The 24,640-nt window shown below is 35.8% G+C and overlaps 1 protein-coding gene across 16 annotated transcripts in view; it reads right to left on the bottom strand.

Annotated features, from left to right (window-relative positions):
• The window catches only part of HECW2 (HECT, C2 and WW domain containing E3 ubiquitin protein ligase 2), a 469,060-nt gene that overhangs the window by 182,617 nt on the left and 261,803 nt on the right, over positions 1-24,640 (bottom strand). The window contains exon 1 of one of the 16 annotated variants that reach the window (XM_023591729.3): positions 2,330-2,844. The exons of the other annotated variants lie outside the window; for them this stretch is intronic. The gene's annotated coding sequence lies outside the window, so the exon portion shown is untranslated. Of the gene's footprint in view, positions 1-2,329; positions 2,845-24,640 lie in introns of those variants that run through there. 16 annotated transcript variants of the gene reach the window in all.

Raw genomic sequence — 24,640 nt, 5'->3', positions numbered from 1 at the left:
TAAACAAAATTTATTCATTTCATCCTTCTTTCAAAGAGAGCTATGTTTTCCTTTCAATAATAAAAAGTATATTTTTTCAACCACATTTCTTTAGTTTTTACTTTTAAAATTTATTCTAGTTTCTCAAATATATACATAAAGTAAAAGAAAAATCTCCTTGCTTATAAGTTTTTTGAGACCCTGCTTTTTTAATCAGTGGATGCCAATCAAAGCAGGCAGCAAAGATGCAGTTCTACTGTACAGAGCAGTAAGTTATACTACCAAGAGCAAAATGTCATATCTCTCAAACCGTATCTCCAACTGCCAATTTCTTGGAAGGAAGGTCATCCAAATCTCAAACCTGTGTCAATGAGCTTTAAAACAAGTTTGATAAAGATCCAGGTGGAGGAGCCCTCATCTCCCTACACATGGAAACCAGGACTTATCATACAGTATTCAACATGGGAATCTCTATCTTGGCACTATGTGTGTAAAAAGTTGCCAGTAATGGCAAAGAGGTTTTGATTATCTATACTCCTTTCTTTCCTCATTGTTATTTTTTTTTAAAGATTTATTTATTTATTTCCACCCCCCCAACCCCCCCGTCTGCTGTTCTCTGTGTCTATTTGCTGCATCTTCTTTGTCCGCTTCTGTTGTCAGCGGCACGGGAATCTGTGTTTCTCTTTGTTGAATCATCTTGTTGTGTCACTTCTCCGTGTGTGCGGCACCACTCCTGGGCAGGCTGCACTTTGTTTCGCGCTGGGCAGCTCTCCTTATGGGGCGCACTCCTTGCATGTGGGGCTCCCTATGCGGGGGACACCCCTGCATGGCAGGGCACTCCTTGCGCGCATCAGCACTGCGCATGGGCCAGCTCCACACGGGTCAAGGAGGCCCAGGGTTTGAACTGCAGACCTCCCATGTGGTAGATGGATGCCCTAACCACTGGGCCAAGTCTGCCACCTCATTGTTATTTTTTAAATATCATGTGTACACTGACTCTTATTCAAAAAAATCCCTTTTGCCATCAAGTAAAGTGTAAAAGCAAACTCTAGATTCTTCAGGATGAAAATGCTACTTTACCTTGCACCGAATAGCTGAAGAATCTAAGAAACACACACACACATTATAAAATATAATGTTCAGCACAAAGCCCCCTTTGCTTGGGAACAAATAATTCCTTTAGTCTTAATGAGCTCATATAGTAAGATTTGGGAACCATAACAGCTAACCTTATTCAAACAAGAAGGTTACTGTTATTGAACTTATCCAAATATTTGTTGAAGCTAACCCATATTCAGTCTAAATTTTCAGAAGTAGTGTGAACAATCTTTCCAGAACATTCAATGTTAATTTTGCAGAAATGGCTGCTCTCCAAGATTCCTCCCCAAGACTGCTCCATTAGAAGATGAATGACCTTCCCAGAGATAAGATAGCTTATCTGAATCTTTACTAAATCATCAACTTATTTCTCACTAAATTGAGCACTGATCACTGTTGCTCAATGAGAGTGCTACTACCGGCATTCTAGCAGATAATTCCTTGTGAGGCTTTATGTGCAGTGCATTGCAGGAGAGTCAGTATTCCTGGCTCTCAGGAATGGCAATAAGAATAACACCACACCATCGCCCTTGCCCCTGTTTGAGAACTAGTGGCTGGCACTTAATAGCCAAAAAGTAAAAAGTTTTATGGGACAAAACTAATTTGTAAGAGCTTAGGATAGAACTGAAATTCTGTCCTGGATTCAGCCTGGATTTTATACAATTAATAAAAGCAGATTTTCTGCTTGTAAATTTTAGAAGGTCTATAGAAAAGTGAGTCAGTTTGCCACAGTAACCACAAGAAAATCTCTAAAAACCATAGTCTTATAGTTTACGGTCTAGAATGCGAACATCCATGAATACCTATCCACGTAAAGTTTAGATGAAAAACAAATCCTTTTAACATCTCATTCACTGAAAGAAGAGGTTTAAAATCCAGGGGCAGACAATTTATCATGAAATCTGTTTAGACTCAATTTAATGCCACTTTCAAAATCATTCATGTACGATAAAACCTGTATATAACATCACAGTAGAGTAATCCATTTAAAACCAGTGGGACCCTGGAAATTCAAATGAAGAAACTGGACATTTATTTGGCAAAGTTTTATATACTTTAATCTCAGCATGGATCAAGAAAGCAGAGTTGATAATTGACTAAATGCAGTCAATTCTCTGCATAGTTTGCTAGTAATTGTCCCTAACCAAGCTGGGAAGTGACCACATATAAAACAAAGAGAAAGGCAAGGAGCACTGTAAATCTCAAACAGGTGAGAGAGGAATCCATTTCATAGAACTTTCCACTGCCTTACCTTACATAATTGCAAAGAGTATCTCCCTTTGCCAGGGTAGAAGTCTTCATTTCAAATGAAATTGAGGAAGCAGCAGGAAGTAAAACGATCCATTCTCCATAAAATCATGTACCTTTGCAATTTATGCATGGGGGTGGCCAGAACTAAAAAGTCAATGTGGGTCTGGACTCTTAAGGTGGCTTTAGGTCTGCAGGTCCACTTCACAGATGATCCTGCTTCTCTTCCTCTTCCCCAAAAGATCTAGAAATAAAATACTAAGTGGGACTCCCCTACCAGGAGACTCCTGTCCTACTGAGAACAGCACTGAGAGCCACTCTCGCCTTTCACCAAGACTTCACTGTTCAGTAATGCAACTGAAAAAAACATATTATGTCCTTTCTGCTATGGCAGTTGTGGCCACACCCTTGTAAAGGGTACAGGATGCAATCGCCCCATCCTCCCCTCAGCTTCCTTCCTTTACTTTTCCATGGGAGAATTCCAAAGAATGGATTATGCATACACACACACACACACACACATGCTCAGAGTGGGCTGCTGTCAAACAAGTCACTGCTATCACAGCAAGGGAAGCTTGCTGTTTGGTTTACTCAGAATAGAGCGAACACTATCTGGGAACTCCAGTTTACTATTACCATTAAATGTATACAGAAGTCATTTAAGTTACTGAAAGAGGATTAGCACCCTATCTGATAGAGAGTGGAATTGTGGAGTTGTAAATTCAAACTATAAAAAAAAAGGATTAGACATAATATAATATAGCTTAAATGAAAATTCAAAAATTTGCTCATCAATCCAGAATTTATTTTCAGACCTTTCTGAAGGATGCAAAATGGGTACAAATCATCAGTCTAGTTAGTACTTTTGTCTTACACTGGAAAGAGGTGACAGAAGGATCCTCAGTTTGTATCCCTGATTTTTAATGGAGAAAAGGGCCTCCTAAAGCTGTTAGCACACTTGAGGCAGCCATAGCAACTAAGTACTGGTTGAATGCAATCAAAGTCCTCTCTTTCCAGCAAATACCTAGGAAAGCAAGATGAAATGTCCTATTTGCTGTGATGTGTGGTAGACTGGACTTGAGCACTGGCACTACATTTGGTGGCTGTAATCTCCCCTTAACTCAGGTATAGTTTGCTCTGAAGCCTCAAAAGGGACCACAAAGCTTTGTCCTTATTCTTGAACAGACCGAATGAACACAACAAACTTGGGGCTGCAGAGCTACCACCACTCTGTCCAGGCCTCCTCTGGACACTCAAACCCAGCCCAGTCTTTGAACAAATCACTATGGATCTTCAGTCACATCCTAGCAAACAATAATAATAGCAAGCATGTAGAGAATGCCTTCTATGTGCCAGGGACACAGCAGATGCTTTAAATATAGTCTCTAAGGATGAAATCAGTAGTGTTATAAGGTTCACGTTATAGCTGAAGAAACCAAGGTTCACTGGAAGTGTTGACAACAGGCAGGATTTAAGTTAGGTCTGTATGACACCCAAGTCTATGCTCATTTACAATCCATTGCCTCCTCCAAATCATACTCCTGAAAATACCAGCTACTTCACTACTTCTATTTCTCAGGCAGTCAACGGGACCTCAGCTACCTCGGTCACCATGAAATTGTAAATTCCGAAAGGACAAATTCAACTCTGCTTACTGGCATCAAAGGTGGCTACCTTCTATGAACAATAAACAGACTTCTCAACAATAAGCATCTGTTTCCATCCCCAGTCAAGAATCTTGAGTAATCTTGACTTCTTCCTCATCATGGACCAAGAGACTATCCCTGGGGTTGAAGAAAGTCACACATACTCTCTTCACAGTGCAGAAATTACTGCCAACTACTCCTGGGTCTCTGGAACCTTCTGGACGTTTCATTGCTCTGGTCCTCCAAGCCATGTTTCTTTGCCTTCCGAATACTATAACATTTGCCAGATACACCACTGCAGCTGATCTTTAGATTCGGTTCACCCAAGTGTCACCTATGCTCAAATGTAACAAACAGGGGCTATTTTCCTATGTAAAGGAAACCTACTTTCCCTCAGAACAAGCCTTTGTCTTAAAAGAACTAGATTTCCTAGCTTATCAAGAATGAATCTTGTAGAATGGAGCAAGGGAGGTTAGATGAGAATTGGAAATTAGACTTAAGGACATCTCATACATGTACTCTTTCATGCCAATGATATTTTTGAAATGCAAGTAGTTCAATGAGCACCCTTTCACTCATAAACAATTTAATGAAAAGGTACAGCCAGAGGATCACAGTGTCAGACCTAAAAATTCACATAATGCTCTCTCTTTCCAAATCGCATCCCTTTGCAAGGAAAGGTTGGCAATATCAACAACAACAACAAAATGGGAAGTACATTATTAATAACTTTGCATTCATACAACACCTTTGTGTTTTCACTGACCATGGCATCATATAGTACTAGGCACTGAGAAAGAATTGTGAATAAAACAAACATAGTTCCTGCTCTTGCAAACCTTATATTCTGGAGAGAGACAAAGAAGAAATATAAAATGAGAAATATAAAATGAAATATAAGAAATAAAAAATGAATTCTTTAATTATAATTGTAAAACACACTACAATGAAAAAGGGAAGGTCTTAAGAGAATGGATGGGCTGCTGACATGACTCAATCCAGAGGATCAGAGAAAGTTCTCCCAAGGAATCAGTCTGTGAACTAGATTCTGAAGGATGACTAGGAAACAGGTACGTAGAAGGGAAGAGGGGAGCAAATGGTGATTCCAGATAGAAGAACTGTGCAACGGCCCTATGGGTGGGAAGCAGCATTGCACTTTCAAGGACAGAAGGAAGATCAATGTTGCTAGAAACTGAAGGTGAGAAAGAGCTGAGGCTGGTAAAGAAAGAAGAGACCTGAAATTTTAAGCATCAATGTAAAGGAAATGAAATGGCAGCCTAAGAATAGGAGAATGGAAATTGCCCCATCTTCCCCTTTGAATAAGAGCTTTTTTGTCTGAAAGCTGAATTAATTACTACAGTTCTTAACATTCAAAGCTATTGATCTAGCAAGGATGCTCTTCGGCAAAATTGCGATTTGTGGATGCTGAATGGATTAATCATAGAAAATTAATGGCATCACTTAACTGAAGTAGCTTATTCCCAAAGGCTCACAGAAAGGCAGGGAAGAGCAAAGAAACAATTCTTAGAATGCCATACAAATTGTCAATGGAAAATTTTTTAGTGCCTCCATCTATCTTTATGCTGGCACCAAAAACACAAAACAGAATCAAGGTTAGTGCATCAGGAAGGAATAAGCCTTTTCCTGAAAAGCCCAGTATTAACTTCCTTTCTGTTTATGCATTTTGCATGCTTCTGAGTCAGACATCATTCATATACATTATTTAAGCCTTGCAGCATGTGTCTATCTGCTGCAATTTTTACTGACAGCTTTTTCTTCTGACATTGTGTTCATAAAGTAGCAGATGAATGCTTGTCACATCGTCCAATAAAAATACACATCAGTTTATATATAAACCAGAAAGTCTTTTGCAGATATGCTAAAAAATGAGATAGCTGCTAAAAGACCAAGGTTAGAACCTCAAATATAAACCCAAATTGATGTATTAATAATTATGTGAAACTTGTGGTTCTTAAAATTTAGCCTGGAAAGTAGCAGATAATCAAATTCAATAAAACTAATAATGGCTACCATCTGTTATTTAGTTAGGGAGTACTAGTTTAATCCTCAGAGTAACCTTCTGGGATAACCATTACAATCCTCATTGGGCAAATTAAGAAAACTGGTGCCTAGTAGACTGAATAATTTGCTCAAACAATATCATATCGTGAGAAACTAGCTGAATTCAAAACTAAGGCCTGTGGAACATCACAGCTTATCGACACGTTTTTCACTGTTATACAGCCTCCCCCAGTAAAAACTGACTAGCATTTGCCAAGTGCCAAAAACTGTGCTCAGTTATTTCAGAATCATTAGTGGACAGAATTCTCACACTATTCTGAAAGTTGTTATTATCCCCAAGATGATGAACCCGAGTTCAGAGAGGTCTAGTAACTTGAGCAAGGACACATAATGGTAAGGGTGAAAGGTGCAAAGGAAGATTTTTCAGGAGCCTCAGAACCAACACAATCTCATGACAGCAACACTGTGGTACTTTGAGTTCAGTAAAAGTAATTTTGGGTATGTTACTTTCCTAGGGTTTTGTAGTTTTATTTGGGGAATGACCAATATACTTTTTAAGAGACTAAAGTCCCCTGAGTACTGACCTCTTCTTCTTAAGCGGACAAGGAAATCTCTTTATCAATACCCACTGAAGCCAAAATAACAGCATTGTGAGTCCCTGCTTTCATAAACAAAAATAAATGACTGTTACTTTCCTATTTCTAACACACCAATACACACAAGTGGATATAATGTGCCAAGATCTCTAAAGGACATCCACATATAAGAATAACCATGGTTCTTTTGCTTACAGTTATTTCCACTACAGAGTTGAAAACTTAGCTATAGAATAGTGTATACTGTATCTGAGTGGCATGTATCATGAAGCTGAGAATATAATTTTCTTTATTGGTAAATGTTTCATAACCCAATATGAATATAAAGATGAGTTTTTAAAATGAAATATTAAGGTGGTTTATACACAACCCTATTTCCCTTATTCAATTCATAACAACTGTTTAACTATGTGGCTAATGGGCTTTATAGCAATGCTACATTTTATTCCAAATAAAATTATATCCTTTTAAATCAGGGGGAATTTAAGAATAGATTTTAAGCATGTTAACTCTGCAATTAAAATGAAACCATTGAATATAAAATTGCGTTTTTGTTTACATGTGTTCTTTGTTTCTATTTGTAAAATGGGAATACTACCCTTTCCACCAATGCTTAAGCATGTTAACTCTGCAATTAAAATGAAACCATTGAATATAAAATTGCGTTTTTGTTTACATGTGTTCTTTGTTTCTATTTGTAAAATGGGAATACTACCCTTTCCACCAATGCTTTGCATGTGTTCGGGATAGTAATGAACCCAATAACACCTCCCAGAGGTTCTCTGCTGAACGCACATATTTAGAGATACCAATACATTTATATTTATGAGTACTTTCAGAATTAACCGCCATAGTGTAACGATGCAGAATCAACATATTGTACAGACTCCCAAACTCTGAAACAGTAGTTCTCAAATTTTACTGTGTAGTAGAATCATCTAGTACTCATGTTTAAAATTCAGATTCCATAGACCAAACCACAGAAAATCAGATTTAGTAGGAGAGGGTTGAGCCTTAGGAGTCGGCATATTTTAAGGTAGTACAACTAATTCTGACTCGTGGTCCTTGAACCATACTGTAAAAGACACTGGTCTAGAGTCTCAAAAGCTAAGAGGGCAGACGTCCATGTACATGTGCATTTGAATGCCACATTTTTTGCTGACCAGAGGCTATTGTTACAGGCTATTCTCAAAACAGCTGATTTTCTAAAAATCCTGGGTATCTACCAGCTATCTAAAGATTGTCTTGATATTTGGCAATTGCAAATGCAGCATCACAATGTACCAAAAAATTATTCCAGACATAAATATATAGGGCATAGATCTCATTTTGCAGTTTTCCCGCCTCCTAGTAAATTTCAATAATTTCCTCCCTTATTGAAGACTTGAATCCAAATAACTTTAAAGTTAAATGCTAGACTTATTCTTTACACTCCTGCTTCAGGTTAGAATATCCTTTCATGGCCCCCTACAGTTTCTACTTTTACTATGTGAGTGTTGCCAAAAATAACATTTCCCCTTCCAAGTTAAACATGGTATTCATGAAAGGGGAGGGATTCTGAAACTGGGAATAGAAAGGGCAAAATCACAATAATAGTATCCCTACTCCTATTTGCCAAACTCTCTAGCCAGGAAGAATGAAAATTGAAGATTTTTTTTTCCTTCTAAGTAATTGTGCCCCCTTTTTAAAAGGAGAATAAAGTCAACTTTTAAAGGAAGTATCCATATTCATTCTGTAATGTTTAAAATCGTAAGTTAAGCCACACACTAAATTTTTTCACTGTATTTTTGACACTTAAAAAAAAAACAATTTCAAGACATTTTCTTAATCAGCTAAATCTAATTCTATAGAATACCCTAACAGACTATACAGAATAGCACTGGTTTTGCAGTCACAATGACTGCATTATGGCCACAAAATTAACTTTCCTAAATTTTAGTTTCCTCATCTGTCAAATCAGGATAAAAACAATGTATAGGCAGTACAGATTTGAGAGGATTGAAGTAATCTATGTAAAACTACATAAAGCACAAAGAGCAGTGTTTGGTACAGAATAAATAAATACTCATCGTCAGTAAGCTCTCAGATAATGTTGTTGTTATTCTCAATATGCAAGATGACATTGAAATAAAATCTGGGGACATTTTTAGAATTTCCTTACTGTGACAAATACTTAATCTAAGTAGATTAGTGACAGTCCACCAAAAAAACAGCCGGCTAGAAGAACTGACCTCTGGAGTCACCAGATCTGGGTTATCTTACATTATTGAACCAGGTTCAAATTAAGTAGTTTTATTAAAATTCAAGAAACACCTTTGAAGAAAAAAAATTGCCTTTCCTTAGTTAACTAAAACAACTGTAATTATGCTAAGTCCTTTTATTGCTCTGCATACATTTGTTTCAGCAAACTCTTCGGGAAAGATGAAGTGGAGCAGATAAAACTAAAATCATAGGACATCTTTGTAAAAGTAGATGGAGTTCATCCAAAATGCCTTTCCTGGAACAAACTGTAACAACTTGATTCACTCCCACCCTTCCCGACCAAGCTATATTTAAGGATTTGTTAGTATTTCCATTTTAATCCTATCATCAGGATTTGTAATTTTGCCTTCTAACCTGTTTCAGAGTTTATATATAAACATCTCACTCAAATGTTTAAAAAAAAAACTATTGTTTTTTAAATTTAAAAACTTCCTTCAGTAAAGGATAATAGCACAAGAGACAAAAATAGAAGCACCATGTGCAGTAAACCCTAACTTAAACCAAAGACTATGGTAATAAGACAATTACAAAAATGCCCTATTCTTAATTGTAACAAATTCTCTACACTGATGCAGGGTCTTAATAATAGGGTGGTATAGGGAATCCTGTATTTTAGGCATGATTGTTTTATAAACTCAAGACTTCTCTAATAAAAGAGGGAAACAAAACAAACAGAAGCACCATGACTAAATTACACATTAAAAAAACTTATCTAGTATGGCCTAATAAGAAAAATAAGACAGATGTTCAAGAAATACTTGTCACCAAAGATCATTTAAATTGAGATGGTCATTGTGTCACAATTTATAATAATTAGAAACTAAATAAAAGTCCAAAAATAAATGAATAGGTAAATTATGCTACAGTCATATTATAAGATATTATGTGACCATCACATGGTATTTCTACATCATTTTTAGTGACATGGAAAATTTTCATGATATAAGTAGAAAAACAAAGCATACTTTAGGTCTAGATACACAACATGAGCCTAACTGAAAGTTTAAAAATACACATATATGCAAATTTGTGAAAGGCATGCACTAAAATGTTCATGCTGATTCTTGGCAGGAGGGATTTACTGTAAAGGCACTACTCACTTCATTCATTTTGTCCCTTAACTCTCTTTTCATATTCTATTGTCTGTCTTTTTACCCTTTAATTTACTCTTCCTAATAATCTTCATTTCTACACACTTCTGCAAATTTCTTGCTCTTGTTTTATCCTTTCAGGATGCAGCACTCCCTTTAGTATCTCTCGTAATTCTGGTCCATTGGTAACATATTCCATAGTTTTAGTTTGTCTGTGAAGACTTTAAACTCACCCTCATTTTTGAAGGACAGTTTTGATGGCTATAGAATTCTTGGCTGGCAGCTTTTCTCTTTCAGTACCTAAAATATATCATACCACTTTCTTCTCACCTCCATGGTTTCTAATGAGATGTCTGCATTTAATCTTACCGAGTTTCCCTTGTATGTGATGCTTTGCTTTTCCATTGCTACTTTCCGAATCTTCTATCTCTGATATTTGTCATTCTAAATAGTAGGTGTCTTAGGTAGGTCTATTTGGATTTATTCTGTTTGGGGTGTGTTGTCCTTCTTCGCTATTGATTTTTATGTGTTTAATAAGGGTTGGAAAGTTTTCAGTCATTATTTCCTCACACATTCTTTCTACCCCTTTACCATTCTCTTCTCCTTCTGGGACACCAATAATGTGTATGTTTGTGCATTTTGCAGTGTCATTTGATTCCCTGATATTCTGCTCTATTTTTTTTTTCCATTCTTTTCTCTTTCTGTTTTCCTGTCTTTTCCTGTTCAGATGTTCTGTCTTTGAAATCACTAATTCTGTCTTTGAGCCATTCATATCTGCTCTTATGTGTCTCTAATATTTTTTGTTTGTTTGTTTTTTTTGAGGTACCAGGGCTGTGGATTAAAGCCAGGACCTCATATGTGAGAAGCTGGTGTTCAACCACTGAGCCACATCTGCTCCCTCTAATGTATTTTTAATCTCATCCACCATGTCTTTCATTCTCATAAAGTCTATTACTTTTATTTTCAGGCTTTCAAATTTTTCTTTATGCTCACCCAGTGTCTTCTTAATATCCTTTATCTCTTTAGTCATATTTTCTTTAAATTCTTTGAATTGATTTAGGAGAGTTGTGCAATTATCAGTGATTAAGTGTCTTAAATCTTGTATCTTTTTAGGATATTTGGTTTGTTTCTTTGGTTGGCCATCTCTTTCTTTTTCCTAGTATGGCTTGTAATTTTTTGCTGATGTCTAGGGATCTGAAAATGTTGGTAAATTTATTCTGATGGCCAATTTCTCTCTTGCCTATAGTTTTGCTTTTTTCCACAGCTCTTCTTTGATATTTGGTTCAACTTATTCTATGTCTTTAAAATTGCCCAGCTTAAGTTATCAAAATCAGACCATGGGCTCACTAATGGGGCACAGATTTTCTCCTAGTGGATCCAAAAACAATTTTTGTCCATGCAATTTCCACATCAACTAGAAGATGGCACTGGTCGGTGTACCTTTCTACAGAGGTGTTTCAGTCGTGGCTTTTTTTGTGTTTTGGTTTATCCAGGGCCAAAATTTAAAGCAGCTCTGCTAGCTGAATTCACTGAAGAAAAGGCCCCCAATTCCCGTTCCCTTTTCCCTTGAAACAGCTGACAAGGAGGAAGAGGTCTGTTCTTCTCTCAGTGAACTATAATGAGCCAGGGGTTTTACCCTAGCTTAATATCTTTGGGGTGGGGGAGGGGATCCCTTCCTGGCTGCCACAGGGGTTTGGTGACTCATTTTTGTTGTTTCTGATTCTTTATCTCTCGAGCCCTCACCCTCCTGGGAGCTGTGTAGCACAGTCCTGGTCTGCTGACCCTAAAACCTGGTCCCTCGACAGATTTTGGCTCTTTCTCTGTTGTTTTAGTGAGAGAATTGAGCCCTGCCTGCCTAATTTGACACCATCTTCCCACAATTCCCCTGGCAGAAGGATTTAAATGTTCTTTATACCCTTCCATCTTTTACAATGAACTCACATTACTTAAATAAAAGATAACCTTCAACCTAGATTTAGCTATAAAAAGGAATTAAATTAAGGTATATGCTACAACATGAATGAACCTTGAAAACATCATACTAAGAGATATAAGCCAGACACAAAAGGACAAATATTGTATGATTCCATTTATATGAAATATCTAGAATAAGAAAATTCATAGAGACAGAAAATAGATTAGATGTTACCAGTAGTTAGAGTTGTGGAAATGGAGAGGTACTGCTTAAAGGGTACAAAATTTCTATTTGGGGTGTGTGAAAAAGTTTTAGTAGTGGAAGGTGCTTATGGTAGCATGATTTTGTAAAAGTAATTAATACCACTGATTTGTGCACTCAAAAATGGTTAAAGTGAAAATTTCTGTTTTATATATACCAGAGTAATATTTTTTTAAGTTCCATATAATAGTCAATGTTCTGTGATCACAAACTCCACTGGTAACCCCACATAGTTAGCACGTCACTCAGCACAGTAATTCTTCCTAATGGAAAAACAATTAAGTAGAACATGCCCTACTAACCATGTGGGCTATGACAGCAATTTCTATTTCTATTTTATAATCATTTCATAATGTTTTGGAACCTTGGTTGTTAACAAGTTGTAAATAAGTTTAGAAAAAATAGAGTAAATTTACTTCCATACAAAATTCTCACTAAAAGTGAATCAACAATGGAATTTTCAAATCAGTCACTGGTTTCTTATAGTGTCAGGGATTATAAAGGGGCAAGTTCCAGTCTATTAATAGCCAGGAAATGTTCCTTATATCATAATAAATAAAAGCAGAGGAGAGGTTCTGGGAAGTCAGGAAGCAGACACTTACCTCCTACCAGGAGGGCAAGAGTTTCCCACAATCCAGACATAGCTGAGGTTGACAGAGTCATTAGCAAGGCAATATTCCTATGTTAAGACTCTCTATGGGCCAGGATTTGAAAGCTTAGTGTGATATAAATAAATCAGCTTTCCTGAACTGCCATGGGTATACCATCTAATGCAGGAGGCAACTGACAATAGTTTTTAAGTGGGTATATATTGAAATAATAGTAAAGATAATATTAAACAGAACAAGAGCCCCTTAAAAGTCAAGATCAAAAGGAGGCAAATGCAAAGACCACTATTCCCTTCTGTGGTTGGGAGCAATCTTGTATTATAACCTTAAATAAGACCTTGTTAACTTCATGCCTTGGATACTTAAAGGTAGACTTTTGATGAAAGCCTTTATACTAAGACCAGGAACATGAAAAGGATGTCTGCTTTTGCCACTTCTATTAAGCACTGTACTGGAAATTCTAACCAGAGCAATTAGGCAAGAAGAAGGATCCACACTTCCTGATTTTAAAATTTTTACAAAGCTACAGCAATCAAAACAGTGTGGTACTTGCACAAGAACAGATATAGACCAATGGAATAAAACCAAGAGTTCAGAAATAAGCCCTCATATCTATGACCAATTGATTTCTGACAAGGGTGCCAAGACCCCTGAATGGGAAAAAAAATAGTCTCTTTAACAAATGGTGCTGGGAAAACTGAATATCCATATGAAAAAGAATGAAGGTGGACCCCTACCTCATACCACATACAAAATTATCTCAAAATGGAGCAAAGACCTAAATATAAGAACCCAAATTATAAAACTCCTAGAAGAAAACAGAGGGAAGCATCTTCAGGACCTGGTGTTAAGAAATGGTTTCTTAGACTGTGACAGTTTGAAGCTTTTGTGAATTCCAGAAAAGATCATGTTCTTAGAGCTAATCTATTCCTGGGAGCGTGGGACCCTTCAGTGAGGCATGACCTGGGGTGGGTGTTGGCCTTCTTGCTGAAGTCCTATATAAATGGGAGGAACATGAAGAGACACAGAGAAAAGGAAAGCTGCTACTTTATCCTGCCATGTTAAAGAGGACTCCAGTATCGCCTACAGCTGCAGAAAGACAGAAAAACCCTGAGAAGCTGAGAGAGAGACCAGAGCTTAGAATCAGCAGAGCAGCCTGAAGCTGAAGAGACAAGCTGGGAGAAACAAGTCATATGCCTGATCTCCCAAAGCTGAGCTTGGGGAGAAAGTGAGCTTGGAGGAGAAGGCAGGGACTGGCTGCCATTTTGCCTTGACACATAGCAGGAGTCCAGGACCATTAATGGCTAATCTTTGGTGACAGAACATTTTGATGATGCCTTGATTTGGATATTTTCACAACCTCAGAACTCTAAGCATTTAACCTAATAAATTCCCATTAAAAAAGCCAACCCATTTCTGGTATTTTGCTTTGGCAGCCTGTGACAAACTAAAATGTAGACTTTATGCCAAAAGCATGTAAAGAAAAAATAGATAAACTGACTTCATCAAAATTAAAAACTTTGTGTATCAAAGATTTTCATCAAGAAAAAGTAAAAAGACAACCTATAGAATGGGAGAAAATATTTGGAAACCACATAACTGGTAAGGGTTTAATATCCAAATATATAAAGAAATCCTACAACTCAACAATAAAAAGATAAACAACCCAACTTAAAAATGGGCAAATGTCTTAGACATTTCTCCAAAGAAGAGATAGAAATGTCCAAAGAGCATATGAAAAGACACTCAACATCATTAGCCATTAGGGAAATGCAAATCAAAACCACAATGAGACACCATTTCATATCCACTAGATGGTTAATATTTAAAAAATGGAAAATAACAAGTGTTGGAGAGGATGTAGAGAAACAGGAACACTGATTCGTTGTGATAGGAGTATAAAATGGTGCATCCACTAGGGAAAACAGTTCGGTGGTTTCCCAATAAGTTAAGATAAAATTACCATATGACCCAGCAACCCCACTTCCAAGTATATACACAAAGGAATTGAAAGCAGTGTTCAAACAGATATTTGCACACCAATTGTAGCAGTCTGGAATTATTTTATGAATCACCAAAAGAGAAATATTATGTTTGTAAACCAATCTATTCCTCTGGGTATGGTACCCTTTGATTGAATTAAATTCAGGCGAGGGGCCTTTGCTTACATTAGTTGATAAGATCACTTTAGTGCTTTGATTAGACTACATCAGTGAGGTGTGACTCAGGTTGCATCTCCACCGCCTTGCTGGGTCAGATATAAATGGAACACAAAGACTTACAGAGACAGACACAAGAAGAGAGAGCTCTGCCATTTTTGATCTTGCCATGTGACAGAAAGGAGAGTCTCAAACAGCTGAGGCCCTGGGGAGAGATAAGCTATTTGCCACTACTGAACTTTGGAAGAGAGTGGAACAGCAGAGACTGATATAGGAGGACCATCAGAGACAAGCCCTATACCAGCTTGCAGCTTATATTAGGAAGAAAGCAGAGCAGCTGAGCCTGAGCAAAGAAGAACAAAGGGGAAGGCAGAGACAAGGCAGAGATTGGCCATCATCTTGCTTCAAACATGCAGCTGACTTTGGTGAGAAAGCACCTCTTAAAGGTGCCACAAATTATAGACTTTTCACAGCCTTGCAACTGTTAGCTTTTCCCCAAATAAATACCCTTTATAAAAGCCAACATATTTTTGATATGTTGCATTAGCAGCCTTTTGGCAAACTCAAACACCATTGTTTGTAGAATCATTATTCACAATTGCCAAAAGAAGGAAGCAACTCAACTGTCCATCAACAGATGAATGGATAAACAAAATGTGGTACCTACCAATACAATGGAATACCATTCAGCTGTAAAAAGGAATGGAGGTCTGAAATATGCAAAAACATGAACCTTGAAGGTATCATGTTGAGTGAAATAAGCTAGACACAAAGGGACAAATATTGTATGATATGAATTAGTTAAAACATGCAAATTCATAGTCAGAAATGTTGGGGTGAAGGTGAGGAATGGGGATGTTTAATTGGTGCAAAGCTTCTGTTTGGGGTGATGAAAAAGTTTTGGTATTGGATAATGGTGATGGCAGCACAACATTGTGCATGTACTTAACATTACTGAATTATATATTTGAAAGTGGTTAAAATGATAAGTATTGGGTTATATGATACCTGAATAAAAATTTTAAAAAACAGAACTGTACAACAGAAAGAGTGAACCCTAATATAAACTATGGCCTATAGTTAATAGTGTAATTATAATAACATTGTTTCATCAGTTGTAACAAAGGTACCACACTAATGTAATATGTCAATAATAGGGAAAATTTTGTGTGGTAAGGGGGGAGGCTATTTGAGAATTCTATACTTTCTACACGATTTTTCTGTAAAATTATAAGTGCTCTAATAAAAAAATGAAAAAAAGTAAAAGTTATGCAAATTAGAAAGGACAAAGTAAAACTATCCCTATTTACAGATGACATAATCTTAGAAAATTCTAAACATTCCATATACAAAAAAAAAAAAAATTAGAGCTAATAAATGAATTCACCAAAGGTGTAAGATGTAAGATCAACATGCATAAATCAATTTATCACTAGATACTGGCAATGAACAATCCAAAAGGGAAATTAAGAAAATAGTTTCATTTACAATAGCATTCAAAAGAATAAAATACCCAGGAATAAATTTAACTAAGACGATGAAAGACTCGTGCACTGAAAATCCCAAAACATTGGTGAAAGAAATTAAGGAAGATCTAAATAAGAAGAAACATGTTCCAGTTTCACAGATTGGGAGGCTTCATGTTGGTAAGATGACAATACTATCCAAAGTGATCTACAGATTCAATGCGATCCCTATGAAAAATCCAACAACCTTTTTTTTTTTTTCCAGAAATGAAAAAGCCAATTCTCAAATTCACAAGGAATGGCAAGGGATCCTCAAAACCAAAACCATCTTTAAAGAGAACAAAGTTGGGGAATTCACCATCCCCAATCTCAAAACTTAATACAAAGCTACAGTAATCAAAACAATATGTGCTGGCATAAAGACAGATATATAGACAAGTGGAATAGAAATGAGAGTCCAGAAATAGACCCATACATCAATGGCAAACTGATTTTCAAGAACAGTGCCAAAACCATTCAAAGGGGAAAGAAGAGTCTCTTCAATAAATGGTGCTAGGAAATTGAATACCCATATTCAAGTGTCAAATTTGACACTACCTCACACTTATACAAAAATTAACTCAAAATAGATGAACCATATAAATATAAACGTAAAAACCGAAACTATTAGAAGAAAACATAGGGAAATATCTTTAAGACTTTTGATTTGGCAATGAATTCTTAGATTTTATACCAAAGCACAAGTAACAAAAGAAAATATAAATTTTAATTCATCAAAATTTAAAACTTTTGTACTTCAAAGGATATCATCAAGAAAGTGAAAAGGAAACATACAAAATGGGAGAAAATATTTGCAAGTCATATATCTGACAAGGGTCTAGTATTAAGGATATATATAAAACTCAACAACAAAAAGATGAATTCCAATTAAAAAACAGTTAAAGGACTTGAATGGACATTTCTTCAAAGAAGATATACAAATGGCCAATAAGAACATGCAAAGATGCTCAATATCATTAATCATCGGAGAAACATAATTCGAAACCACAATATAATACCACTTCTCACCCACTGGAATGACTATTAAAAACAACCATCCAACCAATTAAGCACACAAACAAAAGAACAGAAAACAACAAGTGTTGGAAAGAATATGGAGAAATTAGAACCCTCACACAGTATTGGTGGGAATTTAAAATGGTGTAGCTGCTATGAAAAACAGTTTGGCAGTTTCTAAAAAAATAAACATAATTACTATATGAGCCAGCAATTGCACTAGATATATATACCCCAAATAATTGAAATTAGGTACTCAAACAATACTTCTACACAAATATCCATAGCAGCACTATTCACAATAGATAAAAAGTGGAAATAAGCCAAATATACATAAACGGAAGAATGGATGAACAATATGGAGTATAGGACACAATGGAATATTATTCAACCACATCAAGGAAAGAAATTCTGTTACATGCTACTACATGGATGAAACTTGAAAACATAATCCTAAGTGAAAAAAGCCACACATAAAAGGTCACATATTGAAACCTCATGTAAAATACAAATATGGGTGATATTGCATATATAAGGCTGTTTTTACAAAATATAAATACAAATAAATTAGAGAGAAGGAAACAGAATACCAGATATTCTATACACTTTAAAATGGTTAATTTTATGCTACATGAATTGCACTTCCATAAAAAAAGAAAAATTGCATCAATGTAATTTAAATATGTGTGTGTATACATATTATGATTCTTCATTATAGCATTATTCATTTGTAATAGAAGAGGACTGAAAACAACTTAAATATCCATCAGATGTCTAAGATCAGGAACAAGACAAAGAAGCCTACTTTCAGCACTGACTCCTACCTCACACCATACATAAAAATTAACTCAAAATGCGCCAACTGCTTAAATGTAAGCATTAAAATCATAAACCTCTTAGAAGAAAACAGAGAAATATCTGCAGTACCTGTATTCAGCAATGGATTCTTGGTGTTTACACCAAAAGCACAAGCAACAAAAGAAAAAATTAGATAAACTGGGCTTCATCAAAATTAAAACTTTCCTGCATCAAAGTACCCTATTAAGAAAGTAAAAAGACAACCTATATAAAGGGAGAAAATATTTGGAAACCATGTATTTGATAAGGGTTTAATATCCAGAACATATAAAGCACCTCTACACTCAATAACAAAATGACAAACGACCCAATTAAAAAACAGGCAAAGGGTATGAATAGACATTCTTCCAAAAAAAAAAAAAAAAATAGAAATGATCATTAAGCAAATGAAAAGATGCTCAACATCTTAGCTACTAAGGGTATTCAAATCACAACCACAATGATAAACCACTTCATACCCACTAAGATGACTATTAAAATCAGAAAATAAACATTAACAAAGATATAGAGAAATAGGAAGCCTCATCCATTTTTGTTGGGAACAAAATGGTCCACATCCTGGGAAAAATTGTTCAGTGATTCCTCAGAAAGTTAAACATAGTTTTATCTATCACCTGGGAATCTCACTTCTAATTATATAACCAAAGAATTGAAAGCAGGGACTTGAACAGATATTTTCACACCAGTGTTTACAGCAGCATTACTCACAACAGTCAAAAAGTGGAAATAACCTGAGTGTCCATCAAAAAAATGTATATGCATACAATAGAATATTATCAACCATAAAAAGGAATGAAATTCCGATCTACATTCAATATGGATGAATCTCGAAGACATCATATGGACAGAATAAGCCAGACACAAAAGGACATATATTGTGTAAGTTCACTTACATGAAATTACTGGAATATGAAAATGCATAGATTTCAAGAATTGGCATTTTCCTGAATGATACTGCAAGGACAGATGCAGGACATTATATATCCTGTGATAACCCACTGAATGGATTGGGAAAGAGTATAAACTACAACGTAAACTGTAATCCATGCTGTGTAGCAATGCTCCAAAAAGCACACTACTCTAGGCTAAACTTCCAGAAATCAGTGTTATTTATTCAGTGTTTTCAGAGGTAGGAATACTCTGGTAGAAAACTCTGAGAAGCACTACTTTTAAGTATTCTCTCAAATGGAGGAGGATGCACTAACTACAAAAACAGCAACTATTGATTAAGCTTGTCCTTGAAGTGCACTTTATAAACATTTTTTCATTTCTTTCTCCATTCCTCTAGGAGTTATGGTGTCCATTTGACAGAAAAAACTGTAAATATACATGACTTTCCCAAGTTCAACAAGCTTGTAGATGACATAGATGAGCATCAAGCCAAGGTTACTGAACACCAATGTCATTGTTCTATTTAACCACACAGTGCAGGACTGACAGATGCTTGGACTTGTGGGCCCAACTAGTTTTCAAGTAACTACTTCAAATTATAAGCAAATATTAAAACATCTTGGAAAAATCAGTTCAATAGTCTTTCACTGCTATGACTACTGACATTTTCTGGGCAACAGAACAGTGGCAGTAGATGCTGCCAGGCTGTTTTCAGCATCAGAAAGTGTCCTTTAGATTTTAAATAAACTCTTGGAGGAGGCCTTAAAATAGTAGGTACTCCACAATTATATCAGATACAATTGAATTGCAACATTAATTAATAACTAATGACCCTCTAAAATAATAAAATATGCTAGAATCTGAAAACATGGAGAATTTGTCTTATAAGAAAATTAACTGGCTCCATATCTCAGGACAGTTTCTGAGGAGCATCTTCAGAAATCTAAGAACCAAATCTCTAATTTTCAACATTTTTTCCTAATCATGCAGTGAGCAATGTTGGTGCCTTTGTAACCCTCATTATGAAATTTCTGAAGCCTTTCCAAAAGGGATAGCCTAATTATAACTGGCAACATTGCAGAGAAATTGCATCACTCCTGTTATATACATCAGCAAGGAAACGGGGCAGACAGAGGAAGGATTTTCACATTGGGGAGGAGGGAGTATAGGGTATATGACTAATACCTGTATACCTCTGGAAAAGATATAACATTTTTGCTCTTGAGTTAACAGATAAGCTTGTGTATTGTATTAAAATCAGGCCCTTTGACTGAAACAGGATAGTCTAGAAATAGTTCAGAAGCACGGGATACTTTAAACTTGAAAAATGTGCTTTCAAAGAGGTTATTTTTATAAACCAAGTATGGACAGGAAATTTTGTTATTCTACTTCTACTCCACAGCCTAAAGATCTGTATTGTCCTAATACAAAGACTTTTTTGGACAGAATCCAAATCTCAGTTAGTTTACTTAAAAATCATGAAAATCTTTGTAAATATCAACTGCTCTAGACACCATCTTCCTATGAAGATGCACTTCACTCAACTCCACTCTTCCATTTCCAAGACCTAATCGCATGCTTCTGTCCTCTTTCTGAGCCAGTAACCTGCATTCTCACAAAATGGAAAATACTAAGTTTAAAATAATCTCCATTTTTTTTGTGTTCAAGTTGTGTATACTTAAAATAAAAATTGTACAAGTCCATGAAACCTAAAAGGTTACATGACTTCATCTGTAATGTATGTCCTAATTTTTCAGAAGATTGACAACTCTATCACCTGAGCAATTTCTAATTCAATTTCATTCTTAATTTATGGCCTTTAGTAAACTGATACATTTCTGCAGGGATATTTGGCAGTTTTCCTCATTTCAAATGTTCCTATTTTTTGCCTCAACTGTTTCATGTCTAGAAATTAAGTTTTTAGGAGTACTGACATAATGTAAAATACTGACATAATGAAAAATGTAACTTTAGGAAAGTTTACTACAGCATTATTTGAAATATCAAATTTTGGAACCATTTCAAATAATTACCAATAGGGTAATGGTTAAATAAATTATGGTACAACAATTATTAGAGATTACTATAAAAAAATTTTAAAAACAATGAGTGTTAAGATGGATGGATGTCCAGGAAAAATTGCCAGATAAAACCAAAGCAATTTGCAGAAATATGCCTTGCATTACATTTTGTTTAAAAGTGTATTTGCATATGTATAAGTGTGTGTGTGCGCATATAATTATATACAATCCATTGTTAACACTTCTTACATTTGGTGGAGAAAGGACAACAATTTGTATTGTTTGAAATTTTACAAAATGTATATTGACTTATGCATAGCAATTTTTAAATAAAGTTTTTCTTTATGCTATCTCTAAAAATATGAATCAGCTCATCCTCTTGCTTAATATTTCAAAATAATAGGTCAAGTAACACTAAACATGTTACACATTCACGGATATTTTTAATGAAATATGAACATCTAAACAGCTTCCATTTGTAATCTTAGAGAAGAACTTTACTAGTGGGAATACTTTCTTCACCAATGATTTCCAGTAGAAAACAAAATTCCCCAAATAAGTTAAATACTAAATCAAGGGATGGCTATTGTTTATAGGATCATCACAAGGAGATGCCATAATAATTTAAGTTATCAAAGAAAAGATGAGATGGCAACCTTCACCTTAGAAAGTCAATAATCACACAATTACATAGTACCTGGCCCTTTAATAGTCTCCTTGGGTTTAGTTTTGGGGAGGATGGATGTGAAGCAGTATATTTTTAATTCTTAGACAAATGAACTCTGGAATTTTTCCAACATGAGAATCCAAGTGAGAGAATTTTGGCTATAGATATTGTACATGGTACACCTACACACGAGCTACTTTGGCTCTTTCTCATTTACTTATGCAGACCCCCCTGAATTATATAATGCTCCATAATATTTCTCTGCCATTTAACCATTTTTTTCAGTAAATAATGTAGCATATCAAATTATATGATTTTCATGGTACATAATTCAAATTGCTGCAGTGTAACTCTGTGAGAGTAGCCTTGAAATACCAAAACAAATTTGCATGAGGGCAAGCAAAAAATCCTACAGCTAACAATTTAATTCAGGAGACCACCAAATATGTATTTGTATAGAAAAATTAAATGTTCATAAACCAAATAAAATAAGAGTGAATTAACACATGGATCTTCTTGGCTTGGGGTTTTTATTCTTCTGTGGCTCTGCTTAATTGATGACCAATTTTTACTGCATCCATTGGGGCAGAGCCATTGGCAAAAAAAAAGAGCTGGTGAGTATTGAATACACAGTCTACCAAAATGGTACTTGACTAAATACTATATTTTGATAATTTATTTTATTTGACAGTTTATGTACTGTGCAAGAAAGTGTTTAATAGGTACATTTTAAGGAACATGATCATACTGATAAAGCAAAAGATCATTAAATGTTTTTGTTTTTCCCATATATTTGGGTATACAATATAGACTATTAAAAAAGACTTCCTGGGAAAGCAAGACTGTTCATTAAAAGTTCATCGCATCATATTGAAGAAATTCAGTAAGTGCACACCTCAGATGTTAAAGATGTCATAATTTTTTAAATGTCCTTTTAAAAAGACAGTTATACTATGCAGCTATTTCCACAAAATGTGACTTGATCACAACTTCCTCAGCAGCTTACATGATTTATTTTAAAAGACTAAGTCACTTCCCTAAAGTTTTACAGTTATCTCTTGTTACTGAAAAAAAATTCTAAGTCTGAAAAACTCTCAAGGAAATGAACCAAAACATACTGGAAAAATTCACTCTCTGCAAGGAAGATAAGATAACCATGTCCATGAGATCAGTCAAGCTAGGGAAGTACGCAGAAAAGGAGAATGACAAAATGTAATAGGCCTTCAGATATTTTGAAGGACATAAGAAAATAAGAACATTTCTGTCTCTCAGCTTAATAGCCAAATTATAGACCAGATACTTTTTCAGAGAGTTTTCACTCAGGCTGCATGTCAAACATGTTGACCTACTGCAGCAGCAACATTTCTGATTGCATGTAAATTTCCCTTTTTTAAATTTTTAAATTATGTCTCATTAATGTGGTTTGGGTCTCACATCCACATAAGATCGGGTGATGTTCAGCTTGAGTAATATATGATGGCATCACTTATTGGCTGTGACTAGCTAATCACGTTATATTGGGTTTTCTCTAGATGCAATAAAGTTCCAGGGAAAAGTCTTCTGCTTATTCAATGCAATAAACAGCTTTCTTAGAATTGGAGCAGCTGCATCAACTTGTGGCATCCAGGTCGACTATGACACTAACCTGATTTTTTAAAAAATCGTTGAAGAGAAAACACTTGGTACTAGAGTTGGAGATTGGATTTAAGTCCCAAAGTATGGAGCAATGAACTTTTAAGCATAATTCTCCCTATGACTCTCCCCATGAAAGTTTATGCCCAAAGATCCCATTAATCCCTGCCCTTGATCATGCTTCTTTGTGCCATGTATGTTAGGATTTTGTAGGAAGTAAGAGTCTTCAAATTCTCTTCCTAGATCTTTTAGTAGAAGGAAATGACATTCTCATTTCCCAACACCTCATGTATCTGACCTAACCAATTAGGAAGGTCTAGAGGGTTAAATGCCTGCCCTAACCAAAGGTTTTTAACTTGTGAATGTGGTATGTTCTTCTATTGTTATTTTGGGGAAACCCTCAAGATACTCCCATTAAAACCCAAAGGGATTTTCCCCAGAAATTTGCATTTTGGAAATTGTTTCCTGTCTTTTGACAGATTTCTGAATTCAAACACATCTTTATCTTCTAGTTCATGAGCTCCAGTACTCTCACTCCAGAAATTCTTCCACCTGAAGCCCTCCAATCCACTTTTTCTCTATCAATCAGCCCAGGTCCCCAATTTCTGCCTTCTCCTGCTAGAGTTCTTGGTCCACCCTTAAAATCACCCTCTTGGTAATACCTTTAACACCCAGTTTCTTCTCCCTTTCCACTATACTCCTCTGGCAAAGCCCAACAGTGGTTAAACCTAGTTATCTGCCTAGACTCCACCTTCAACCCAGCTGGTAGAAAAACAAACAAAACAAAACACAAGGATGCTGACTGGTCCTACGTTAGACTCATGACCACAAATATTGCATGGGACTCAATACTGCCAGGCAGCCCAGCTACAATGCTCTAATGTATGAAACTGCTCACTTTCCTCGGTTGCTATATCCCACTTACCTCTCTCCTCTAACTCCCCAAAGGCAAAAAACAAGCAAACCCAGAAGAAAATAGATTCACTTTTCATTAATAGCTCGTTTGCCCCTAGATACACCCTCTTTACATTCCAAATGAAGTGTTTCCGGTCTTACCACACCCAAGCCCCTAACTTCCGCTCTCAATGATCCCTTCTCCTGAATCATCAATGTCTTCTGGACAATGTCTGCTAGATCACATTCATTAACATGCACACATCTAAA

Source organism: Dasypus novemcinctus, chromosome 7, assembly GCF_030445035.2.
Source record: "Dasypus novemcinctus isolate mDasNov1 chromosome 7, mDasNov1.1.hap2, whole genome shotgun sequence".
Classification (NCBI taxonomy): Eukaryota; Metazoa; Chordata; class Mammalia; order Cingulata; family Dasypodidae; genus Dasypus; species Dasypus novemcinctus.
The sequence above is the reverse complement of the archived record's forward strand: the minus strand, read 5'-3'. Positions and strand labels throughout refer to the sequence as shown.